At 44.7% G+C, this 12,340-nt stretch overlaps 1 protein-coding gene across 1 annotated transcript in view; it reads left to right on the top strand.

Annotated features, from left to right (window-relative positions):
• The first annotated feature begins 7,977 nt into the window (after positions 1 to 7,977).
• katnbl1 (katanin p80 subunit B-like 1) overlaps positions 7,978 to 12,340 on the top strand; it is a 35,327-nt gene continuing 30,964 nt past the window's right edge. Inside the window, exon 1 of the mRNA XM_063051168.1 lies at positions 7,978 to 8,144. The gene's annotated coding sequence lies outside the window, so the exon portion shown is untranslated. The remainder of the gene's footprint in view (positions 8,145 to 12,340) is intronic.

Below are 12,340 nucleotides of genomic sequence, written 5' to 3'. Positions count from 1 at the left end.
AGATGGCTTTGTTGCCAAGTTTTCAGATGATATGAAGATTGATAGAGGGGTGGGTAGTGTTGAGGAAACAGGTAGGCTGCAAACTTAGACAGATTAGGGGAATAGGCAAGAGAGTGGAAAATGAAATACAATTTTAGAAAATGCATGGTCACACACTATGGTAGTAGAAATAAATGTGCAGACTATTTTCGAAATGAGGAGAAAATCCAAAAATCTGAGACGCAAAGGGACTTGGGAATCTTTGTGCAGAACAACCTAAAGATTAACTTGCAGGTAGAGCTGGTGGTAAGGAAGGCAACTGCAATGTTATCATTCATTTCAAGAGGTCCAGAATACAACAGCAGGGATGTAATGCTGAGGATGTAAGGCATTGGTGAGGCCTCACCTTGAGTATTGTGAACAGTTTTAAGCTCCTCATCTAAGAAAAGATATGTTGGCATTGGAGAGGGTTCAGAGGAGGTTCATGAGGATGATTCCAGGAATGAAAGGGTTATCATAAGAGGAACATTTGACAGCTCTAGGTCTGTACTCGCTGGAATTTAGAAGGATGAGGGGGGATCTCATTGAAATCTTTCAAACGTTGAAAGGCCTAGACAGTGTAAATGTGGAATGGATGTTTCTCATGGTTGCACAGCCTAGAAAAAGAAGGTACAGCCTCAGAATAAAGGGGCGTCATTTTAAAACAGAGATGCGGAGAAATTTCTTTAGCCAGAGGGTGGTTAATTTGTGGAATTTATTACCTACCACTGGCATCTGTGGAGGGTAGGTTGTTTGGTGTACTTAAGCCAGAGCTTGATTGGAGAAGGGGCTGAGGAGGGGAAAAAAGGATCAGCTATAATTGTATGGTGGAGCAGACTCAATGGGCCAAATGGCCTAATTCTGCTCCTGTGTCTTATGTTATGCTCCATGTGCACTTTTAGTATCTTTTAGAAAGATCTTTGACACCCTATCCATGGTAAAGATGCCACTAAGTGTCTATTTGTTGAATATCTAGTTTTATAGTTTGTATAACTTGGTGGAGCTTAGATGTTTGTTCAAACCTTTTACTGTTTGTAAATAAATGATTCATATGCTTATTTGTATTCAGTGTTTTCTGTCTCACTCACCAAATCCATGAGTCTGTTTCCACGCTACAACCCAACATTAATGTTGTGTGAACTGATTCTATGACTGTACAGATATTCCAACTTGTCACAGTCCCAATCGTGTAATTAATGTTTCCCGGCTGCTTAGGACCGTGTGTTTTAAGTTTTGCTCCAGTTTCAAGGTTTACCTATGAAATGCCATCTCTCTGTGTCAAGGCTTCGTGACCAGATTCCTCCTGTTTTCTGTTCAACATTCACATCCGCGTATGCATCCGAACTCAATCTCCGTGCCTGTGTCCTGCACTTGGGTTCGCTTCATCTGCTCATTGCAACAGAACGATCTGGCCACAATGGACCCAGCGGACACGAATACCCTGCAACAAGCCCTCACCAGTCAGGGCTCCCTACTGGGTCTGCACGATCAGCTTCTCCAGGTTATGGAGAACCTCCGTTCCCCATCTGCTAATGTAATAAAGATCGGTGGCCAGGTGGACCATGTATCCACTCATTTTACCCCATCCACTCCTGGAACTCTGTCTAACCAGCCGAGACAGCCTGTAGTGGCAACCCCCTACATGTCAGCAACACCCCCACCAAGAGAGCTGCACGTACCAGAACCAGAACACTACGCTGGGGATTTGGGGAAGTGCCGGGCCTTCCTTCTGCAATGCTCCTTGATGTTCCAACAGCAGTTATCTACATACTCCACGGATATCAATGATAGCTTATATCATGGGGTTGTTGTAGGGAAGTGCCTTAGCGTGGGCTACAGCTGTTTGGGAAAACCAACCGGATATCTGCTCTTCTTTCCCCACCTTTATCGCGGAAATGAGAAAGATCTTTGACACTCCATCCATGGTAAAGATGCCGCTAAGTATCTACTCACTCCCTGTTAGGGCTCACACAGTGTTGCCCAATATTCCGTGGAGTTCCGTACATTAACGGCTGACTCGGGGTGGAACGATGAGGCACTTCAAGGGGTATTTCGGAATGGTCTTAGCGACATGGTGAAAGACGAGTTGGCGGCAAGAGACTACACCGATAGCCTGAATTCCTTGATCTCCCTAGCCACCAGATTGGACAATCGTCTTTGAGACCACCATAGGGAAAGAATTAGTCATCCACCACCTTTGGCCACTCAACGGCACTCATTACCGTCTCCCACCAGCACAAGCCTCTCTTCTCCCTGCTCCTAGAATAGCTCCCAGCCCAGCTGTCTCCACCACCCCAGGAGGCGAACCCATGCAGCTGGGATGGAACGGTCTTTCTCCCACAGAGCAACTCCAGAGATTGACAGCGGGGGAGTGTCTCTACTGCGGCCAGTTCAGCCACTTCTGTGCTACCTGTTCCCCTTCGACCAAAGGAGAAGGCTCACCAATGAAAAGGGGGCCCTGGTGAGCCAGACGACATTCCCTTCCGTCCCCCGAACCCGGATGCAGATCCAAGCTACTTTACGTTACAACCAACAGTCCCTGCCTCTGTCAGCTCCAGTGGACTCCAGCGCTGAGGGAAACTTTTTGGATGAAAACATAGCTTCCCAGGCCAGAATTCCTCGGGAGCCGTTGAGTACCCCTCTGGAAGCCCGGCACTGGATGGTAGACTCCTGGCCTGAGTCACACACTGCACACCACACCTGCCTCTTATTCTTTCCGGGAACCATCGGGAACAGGTACGATTTAACCTAATTTCCTCTCCTCAAGCTCCTATAGTTCTTGGGTACTCCTGGTTAAGCCGCCATAATCCCCACATTGACTGGTCCACCGGGAAGATAGTCAGCTGAAGTCCGTTCTGTCACTCCACCTGTCTACAATCGGCCTTTTCCCCTGTGAAAGTCACCACCACCTCGTCTGCTGCTGAAACCCCCAACTTATCCAAGGTTCCAGCAGAGTATCACCATCTGGGAGAAGTGTTTAGCAAACAACGGGTTCTTTCCCTGCCTCCACACTGCCCTTATGATTGTGCAATTGACCTTCTCCCTGGAGCCCCTCTACCCACCAGTCGGCTGTATAACCTGCCCCGACCAGAAAGGGAAGCAATGGAGGCTTACTTAAATGACTCTCTCGCGTCGGGCATTATCTGACCCTCACCTTCCCCTGTAGGTGCAGCTTTCTTCTTTGTGGGGAAGAAAGATGGCTCACTGCGCCCCTGCATTGACTACCGGGGCCTGAATAGCATAACCGTAAAGAAAAAGTATCCACTGCCCCTTATCAACTCTGCTTTCGAACCCCTTCACGAAGCCACCTTCTTCTCTAAGTTGGACCTACGAAGTGCCTACCACCTGGTCAGGATAAGGGAGGGAGATGAGTGGAAAACAGCTTTTAACACCCCTCTTAGTCACTTCGAATACTTGGTCATGACATTCGGTCTCACCAATGCCCCCGCTGTCCACTAAGCCCTGATAAACGATGTCCCTAGGGACTTTATTAACTGCTTCATTATTTTTTATTTGGACGACATCTTAATCTTCTCCCACAGTCTTCAGGAACACACCCACCATGTCCGTCAGATTCTGCAGAGGCTTTGGGAAATCAAACTATTTGTGAAGGCTGAGAAGTGCAAGTTTCATGTCCCTTCTGTCAGTTTCTTAGGGTACATCATCGAGAGCGGGCAAAAAGATCCAGGAGGTGGCAGAGTGGCCAAAACCCATGACATTCAAGCAACTCCAGCGATTTCTGGGGTTCGCAAACTTCTATCATTGCTTCATCAGGGATTACAGCCGGGTGGCAGTGCCCCTTACTCGACTCACCTCTCTTATGACCCCTTTTCACTGGGACCCCGAAGCGGTCTCAGCCTTCTCGGAGCTGAAGAGGCGTTTCACCTCCGCTCCCATCCTGGTCCAACCTGACCCCTCTCACCAATTCATTAAGGAAGTCAACGCCTCCGACTCTGGGTGGGAGCGGTCCTCTCCCAACACTGCGGCCCAGACCAGAAACTCCATCTCTGCGCCTTCTTTTCTCACCAGCAATCCCCCGCCGAACTGAACTACGACATAGGGAACTGGAAGTTACTGACTGTCAAACTCGCTTTGGAGGAGTGGAGGCACTGGCTGGAGGGAGATGAACATCCATTCATCGTCTGGACAGATCACAAGAATCTTGCATACATCCAAACCACGAAATGACTGAATTCCCGCCAAGCCCGTTGGGCATTATTTTTTGGCCGTTTCAGATTCACACTCACCTCTTGTCCTGGTTCCAAGAACCGGAAGTCCGATACTCTCTCCCATCAATATGTCTCCAAGGAGGGCCTTCCCAACCCCAAGACCATCCTTCCACCATCCTGTGTAGTGGCTACCCTCACCTGGGAGATCGAATCCATAGTCAAAGAGGCCCAACGGACTCAACCTGACTCCAATCATCTCTTCGTGCCTGACTCGGTTCCATCTCAGGTTCTCCAGTGGGGGCATACTTCTCATTTCGCCTGCCATCCCGGAATCGATCGAACTCTGTCCCTTCTAAAGAGGCATTTCTGGTGGCCCTCCATGGACCCGGACATCCGTTCCTTCGTCTCAGCCTGTTCTGTGGAAAAGCCTCTCACCGACCACCTGCTGGGCTGCTTCGACCCCTACCTGTCCCTAGCCGTCCCGGTCTCACATTGTGCTGGATTTTGTGACTAGACTATCCCCTTCACGTGGGAACACAGCCGTACTCACCGTGGTGGATCGCTTCCCCAAAGCTGTGCACTTCGTAGCCCTTCCCAAACTCCCTACAGCCCATGAGACAGCCGACCTCCTTGTTCATCATGTCTTCCACCTTCATGGTATTCCCTCTGACATTATTTCTGACTAGGGTCCCCAATTCATCTCTCAAATCTGAAGATCCATTTTTCAAGCACTCAGAGTCTCAGCAAACCTGTCTTCCGGCTTCCATCCGCAGACTAATGGTCAAACAGAACGAGCAAACCAGGATTTTGAAGCAGAACTGTGCTGCATAACCGCCAACAACCCATCATCCTGGAGCACCCATCTTGTTTGGGTGGAGTATGCCCACAACTCCCTGATCAGCACCACCACCGGATTGTCTCCCTTCGAATGCTCCCTCAGTTACCAACCCCCTCTGTTTCCCGCACATGAAGACGACATTGCTGTGCCTTCTGTTCAGACCCATCTCCGTCAGTGACGCAAGGTCAGGAAGGATGCATGCGCGACCCTGCTCCGCTCAGCTGACCGCAACCGAGGATTGCCGATCGCCATCAAATTCCTGCACCAAATTATCAGCCTGGGCAGAAGGTTTGGCTCTCTTCAAGAGACATCCCCCTCAAGAATGAACCCAAGAAACTCGCTCCTCGCTCCTCGCTACCTGGGACCATTCGAGATTGAGAGTGTCATCAACACCTCGGTGATCAGACTCAAACTGCCCAGATCCATGCACATTCGTCCCACATTCCACGTCTCCCAATTGAAACCTGTATCTGTCAGCCCCTTGTGCCCTCCTGCTGAACCCCCTCCACCTGCCCAGATCATTGACGACTACCCAGCTTACACTGTCCGGCGAATACTGGATGTGCACTGCCGAGACAGGGTCTCCAGTACCTGGTCGATTGGGAGGTATATGGCCCAGAGGAACGCACCTAGATTACCCACTCCTTCATCCTGGACCCTTCCCTCATCCGTGATTTCCGTCGACACAATCCAGACAAGCCTGGTGGTTCACCTGGAGGCTCCCGTTGAGGGGGGAGGGGGTTCTGTCACGGTCCCGATCATTAATTCCCTATCTTTCTCCTAATTTCCTTTGATTGTGCCACGGTTCCGACCGTTAAATTCCCATTTGCTTCTAATTCTCTTTGATGATGGCACACCTGGTTTCCATCAAGACCTGCAGCATAAGAACCCTGGCATTACAACCACTAGTTGTCAGATCGTTGGTCTTGCTGGTGTGGTAATTAATGTTTCCCAGCTGCTTAGGACCATATGTTCTAAGTTTTGCTCCAGTTTCAAGGTTTACCTATGAAACTCCATCTCTCTGTGTCAAGGCTCCAAGTTCAAATCCCTCCTGTTTGCTGTTCAGCGTTCACGTCCGCATAAGCATCCGAACTCAATCTCCGTGCCTGTGTCCTGCACTTGCGTTCGCTTCATTCACTCATTGCAACACTACTGTTGATTGATAAAATATATCAATCTACCTGTAACTAAATCAGTACGATCTTCAAGCTTTCATGAGCTCATTCACAATGGTGCATATAACTTAGCCATTGTTGCCTGATTTGTTATAGACCCGTTAATCTCATTGTCTTACATTTGGGTGAAGTATATGAGAAAGTCTCTTGGTCACATCACTTTGCAAGCCGTATCTCTTGAACAGCCAGCCTCCTGCTGTTTACCTGCAGCCTATGCACTGAAGGCAGTCATGTTTACAAAGCTGTCCTTTTAACAACAAATTGATTTCCACTTGCAATTTACATTAACAACTGAAAACTGGCTCTTGGTTGAATTCATATCTGCAATATAACTCCAGAAGACTGGAGGATGGCAAATGTTATTCCTTTGTTTAAAAAAAGGTAATAAGAGTAACCCTAGGAATTATAGACCAGTGCATCTTACATCAGTGGTGGGCAAGCTACTGGAGAAAATTCTTAGAAACAAGATTTGTAAGCATTTGTAGAAGCATAGTCTGATTAGAGATAGTCAGCATGGTATTTTGAGGGGCAGGTCGTATCTCACATGCTTATTGACTTTTATGAGGAAGTGCCAAAACTACTTAATGAAGGCAGAGCGGTGGATGTGGTTCACTAAGATATTTGACAAGGTTCCTTGTGGTATGCTCATTCATAAAGTCAGGAGCCTAGCTACATAGATTCAAAATCGGCTTGTTCACAGTAGGCGAAGGGTGGTAATAGATGGAGCGTATTCTGCCTGGAGGTTCATGGCTGGTGGTGCTCCGCAAGGATCTGCTCTGGAACCCCTGCTCATTGTGATGTTTTATAAACGACTTGGATGAAGAAGTGGAGGGGTGGATTATTAAGGTTGCAGATGACATGAAGGTTGGTGGTGTTGTGGTTAATGTGGAATGTTGTAGGTTACAGCGGGACATTAACAGGATGCAGGACTGGGCTGAGAAGTGGCAGATGGAGTTCAATCAGGACATGTGTGAAGTGATGCACTTTAGAAGGTCAAACTTGAAGACCATGTACAAGGTTTACTGCAGGATTCTTAGCAGTATGGAGGAGCAGAGGGCTCTGGGGTTCCATGTACATAGATCTTTCAAAGTTGCTGATCAAGTTTACAGGGTGGTTAAGAAGGTGTGTTGGAAGGAATTCATGAGCCTGTGATGGACTGGGCAGTGTTTAACACTTCATGACAGTCTTGTCAGACTAGAACCAAGCCAGGACACTTTCTATAGCTCACCTGGAAATGTTTGAGAGAATCCTCGCGGACATTCTGAATCTTCTCAGAAACCTAAGAAGGTGCCTACACTGATGCACTTACTGATCACCACATCAGTATGGAGGGATCAAGTGAGACTGCTGGTGTAATACAAATGCAAAGGAACTTGAAGCTGCCACCATCTCTACAGCAACTCTGTTAATGAGGATTGGTTACATCCATCTTCCCTTCTTTAGGTCATCAATCAACTCTTAATATAAACCCTTGCATTTCATTTTATATTCAAAGGAGTTAGGACTTATTCCGTGCAATTTCTCCTCACAGTTTCAGTTATGCGATGTCTCAGAATTTCAGATTTCCATTTATAGAAAATTCAGATCCTGAACATTTGCCTCTGTCAATAGGGAACTAAAAGCTGACGCATTTCGTGTGCATTTTGATAATTCTCAGGAGAGATGAATTGCTCACAGAGCTGAAGATTGATCGCCAGGCCGCGCCTCTGGGCATGCGTGCTGCCGGCTGTCAGTCGTTTGCACCAAGGGCCATGGTCCTCCTGGCTGGAAGAGCAGAGCGATCCCGTGAGCCTCTGGGTTCTTTTCAATGGCGCAGGGTTAGGTTGGCGGTGACTGACGCCCATCATTAAGGGTTGGATGAGTGAAGAGCGACGGGGTCTGAAGGACGCCTGGCCCAGTTTCTGGCAACTGGCAGACCCCGGTGAAATGCTGTAAAATGTTAGGGTGAGTGGCCGTGTTCCTTGTAGCTGGTGCCGAGCCTGAGGCCCCGCACTGACACCTCAGCTGTGGGGAATGAGCCGGTTAATTTCCATTGGAATTTCTTTGGTGAGCTGTTTAAACCCTTTGTACTGGGAGAAATCCTTATTGTCAGTATAAAACGTTTTTGATACCCACATCTGGCGTGCCTCAACTGCTTTATAAAGCATCACGACGTTACTGATTTTTAAAGTTGGAGACAAATCTCAAATGATATTGAAGGACCCGCCCTATCAACGGCGAATCTGCATTCATTTGGATCCATTTTGTTTTCATGGGAGTGGCCGTGAGAGAATTTATGAAAAAAATGAAGTTGTCATAGAGATATTGTGCGTTATCGGGTAGTTATTCCATTATTTGACAGTTGTTAATTTATTTGGTACTGCTGAGATAGAAAAATCTATTCTTTACAAAGCTAATCACTGTATGCATCCTATATGTGCATATAAGTTTCACAAAACTAAGCTGAGTATTTGAAAGTGGCTTTGCATTTGTAAGTTAATAGTGAATTGAAGTTCTAAAGACTTCGAAATATGAATGAGCTATAGGTGTCAAGGAGCTGCCTGTACTATCATTGTTATAGCAGTACTATGACTTTTTCATTTCCCTGCGTTCACAGCCTTCCAAAGGTTTAGAACCCTTTGCACAAAGGAAAATTTGACTTCTTTTTAAAATAGCTGATCCCTTGCCTGAAACTGCCCAAATACCAGTCCTGTTGTTTGCGTTCAAATACCAGTGATGACTGCTTTGTCCAGTCTCTCTCAGAACCTTGTCTTAATGATATACTACTTCAATTTTTCAAAATTCAGTGCAGTTTATCTACACTCATCACTCTTCATGCAATAAACACCTCATCCAGAAATCTATTTAGTGAACCATTATTGCACTAAACCTGCATATTTAAACTGCACCAATTCCAATATTTGTCCTTCCATTCGTACAAAGGGAGACTATAAATGCACATTATGCTACAGTGAATTAATTTGATTTTAACAATATCTTATCACTTACAAAAGTTTGTATTATAAGACAACTTTAAATTCGCACATTTAATTAAAACCACCTTTAATGATAAATTCAGTTAGAATACAATGTAATTTCATAAACTCCAGGTGATGAATGTTGATATTTTTCAGCATTGTGGGTGATTTCCATTGCTGGTTCTAATGGATCATTAACTTGAAGTGTGCAGTGCTCTGTCACTATCTGAATGCTGAAATATCTCCATTAAATAAATTGAGTTGAACATAATGTAACAGTTACATTCATCCTGGAGTTTTCTCTCGCCTTAATTTTGGGCTGGGGTTAGGGAGTAGAGTTCAGAAGTCATCTGTGTCTCAATACCAGCTTGCTATGGTACCCTTTTAATGTAAGACAACAAGTAAACATACTTCACAGGAGCATTGTCATCAGCAGAATTTGACATTATTCTGTATGAAGATATAAGGACACTAAAAGCTGCAGACATGACATGTACAGTCAAAGTGAACTTTATGGCCCTTCAATCATAGTGTTTCATTCAATAAGGGAGGCTGATCAAATCTTTGGTTTCAATCCCATTTCACACCCTGCTCTCTTTACACTTTGATTTCCAGTGAAGATAAAAACACCAGGAAACAGTTACGGAAATGGGATGGTTTTAAAAAAATTTCTGAGTGGCCCTTGGTGCCTGAAGCCACCAGTACTGGAAGACCTGAATGTAATGATTTTCTAGATCAGGGTTAGAGGAAGTGTGAAAACCTCAATGTTTAGGGCTGAAGGCGTTTGCATAGATTGGGAAAGGCAAAGTTGTGGTGGGTTTAGAAATCTAGAATAAGAAGCGTATTACCCGGGCTTTGCTGACTCTCACTGTTAAGGTGTTGCTTAGCTAGCACATTAGATAAAAACATGATGGTAAATGTTTTGTTACAACAGCCTTCTGGATGCCACTCAAGTTTACAAAACTTAGAGAGTGGAAGATTGTCTAGTTATGTATTAGTTGATGAAAATCAAAAAGAACTGTAAATTCTATAAATATGAAATAAAAATAGAAAATTCTGGAAACACTCATCAAATCTGCAGTCTGTAGAAAGGCAGTTTCGATGAAGGATCCTGGACCTGAAACAATAGTTTTACTTTCTATGGATGCTTCCAGATATGCGGAATGTTTGCAACATATTGTGTTTTTATTCGAGGTAGTCATGAGTAGAAGCAACTTAGTGGAGAAGAGAAAAAGCAATTTAATTTTAACTCTATCTTCAGAGGTATGTTGCTTGTGACATTTATTTCCTCCTTTCATCTCAGATAAAATACTTAGCTTTTGATTACTGTTCAATAATTTATAATGTGAAAAAGCAGACAATGTCACTTGATGAAAGAAAAGTTTCAGAGAGAGTAGAGCTGTAAACATAATTGCTTGTGACTGTACATAGCTTCAATAATTATTAGTAGGGCGCCCTGCAGCATTGTTTGGGTGCTTTTAACCTCTTGCCTTTTAGTTTCTCCAGTCCATGCTGCAAAGTGATGGACAATCATTCAGTTAATGTGGAATTCTCTCTTCAATTTCGCATTGTCCATGTACATGTGGAATATGAATTTCATCTGAAGGCAGATGAACATTAACCTTATTTGTGTTCTGCCTTTTTAAAATATTAGAAGTAATTATGCATTTTATTCGATTACTAAAAATGCTAGACAAAAAAGGAAGAATAACTGTATATTCTAAATTTGCATTACTGATTAATATGATAACTTGTTCAATCTTCAGAAACGGGTTCAATTGTCAGCTATTCAAAAGGTCATTAAAAGTTTCAGAATTTTATGGGTTCAGGTTCCATTATGTAGTTTTGAAAACATTTCACACTTTATGTAGCATCGCAGGATTACTGTCGTGTCTGCTTAAGCTTAAATAGATCTGCCATTTACCATGGCAATGAAAAAGAAAAAGTGCTATTTATTTGCACACTTTGCATTTTGAATATGGCCCAAAGAGCCCAACTGGAATTAAGTAGTAGTTGTTTTTGCAGGAAGCATAGAACCAATTTGAGTACAGCGTAGTTTTAATGTCCAAATATCCTGGGTTAAAGGATGAATATTAGTGAAGGTTATGGGGTGGTGGGGGGGGATAATTTTTTTTTTTAAGTAGTGGTATAAGATCTCTTGTATCAAACAAAAGAGTGTCTTCTCATACTTCCTGTAGTGCTATTGCAGCTGAATGAAAATTGAGTGGGATTGGAATCTTCAACTTGGGGTCAAAAATTGTGTAAATTTAGCTGACTGGCATTATTTACATAAGAATAAGAACATAAGAAACAGGAGCAGGAGTAGGCCATACGGCCCATTGAGTCTGCCCCGCCGTTCAATAAGATCATGGCTGATCTGTCCGTAAACTCAGCTCCATCTACCTGCCTTTTTCCCATAACCCTTAATTCCCTTACTATGTAAAAACCTATCAAACTGTTTCTTAAATATATTTAGTGAGGAAGCCTCAAGTGCTTCCCCAGGCAGAGAATTCCACGGATTCACCACTCTCTGGGAAAAACAGTTTCTCCTCATCTCCGTCTTAAATCTTCTCCCCTGAATCTTGAGGCAATGTCCTCTGGTTCTAGTCTCACCTATCAATGGAAACAACTTAACTACTTCTATCTTACCTCTCCCTTTCAAAATTTTGTATGTTTCTATAAGATCCCCTGTCATTCTTCTGAACTCCAGAGAGTATAGTCCCAGGCAACTCAATCTCTCCTTCATCCCTGGAACCAACCTGGTGAACCTCCTCTGCACTGCCTCCAAAGCCAGTATATCCTTCCTCAAGCATTGAGACCAGAACTGCACACAGTACTCCAGATGCAGCCTCGCCAGTACCCTGTATGGTTGCAGCATAACCTCCATGCTCTTGAATTCAATCCCTCAGCAATGAAGGCCAACATTCTGTTTGCCTTCTTAATAACCTGTTGTACCTGCAAGCCAACCTCTTGCGATTCATGCACAAGCACTCCCAAGTCCCTCTGCAGAACAGCATGCTGCAATCTTTCATCATTTAAATAATAGTCTGCTCTTCTATTATTCCTTCCAAAGTGCATGATCTCGCATTTACCAATGTTGCATTCCATCTGCCAGACCTTGGCCCACTCACTTAACCTATCTATATCCCTCTGCAGACTCTCCACATCATCTGTACAATTTGC

Source organism: Mobula hypostoma, chromosome 1, assembly GCF_963921235.1.
Source record: "Mobula hypostoma chromosome 1, sMobHyp1.1, whole genome shotgun sequence".
NCBI classification, from domain to species: Eukaryota; Metazoa; Chordata; class Chondrichthyes; order Myliobatiformes; family Myliobatidae; genus Mobula; species Mobula hypostoma.
Note: the sequence above shows the minus strand (reverse complement) of the source record. Positions and strands in the feature narration are given on the sequence as shown.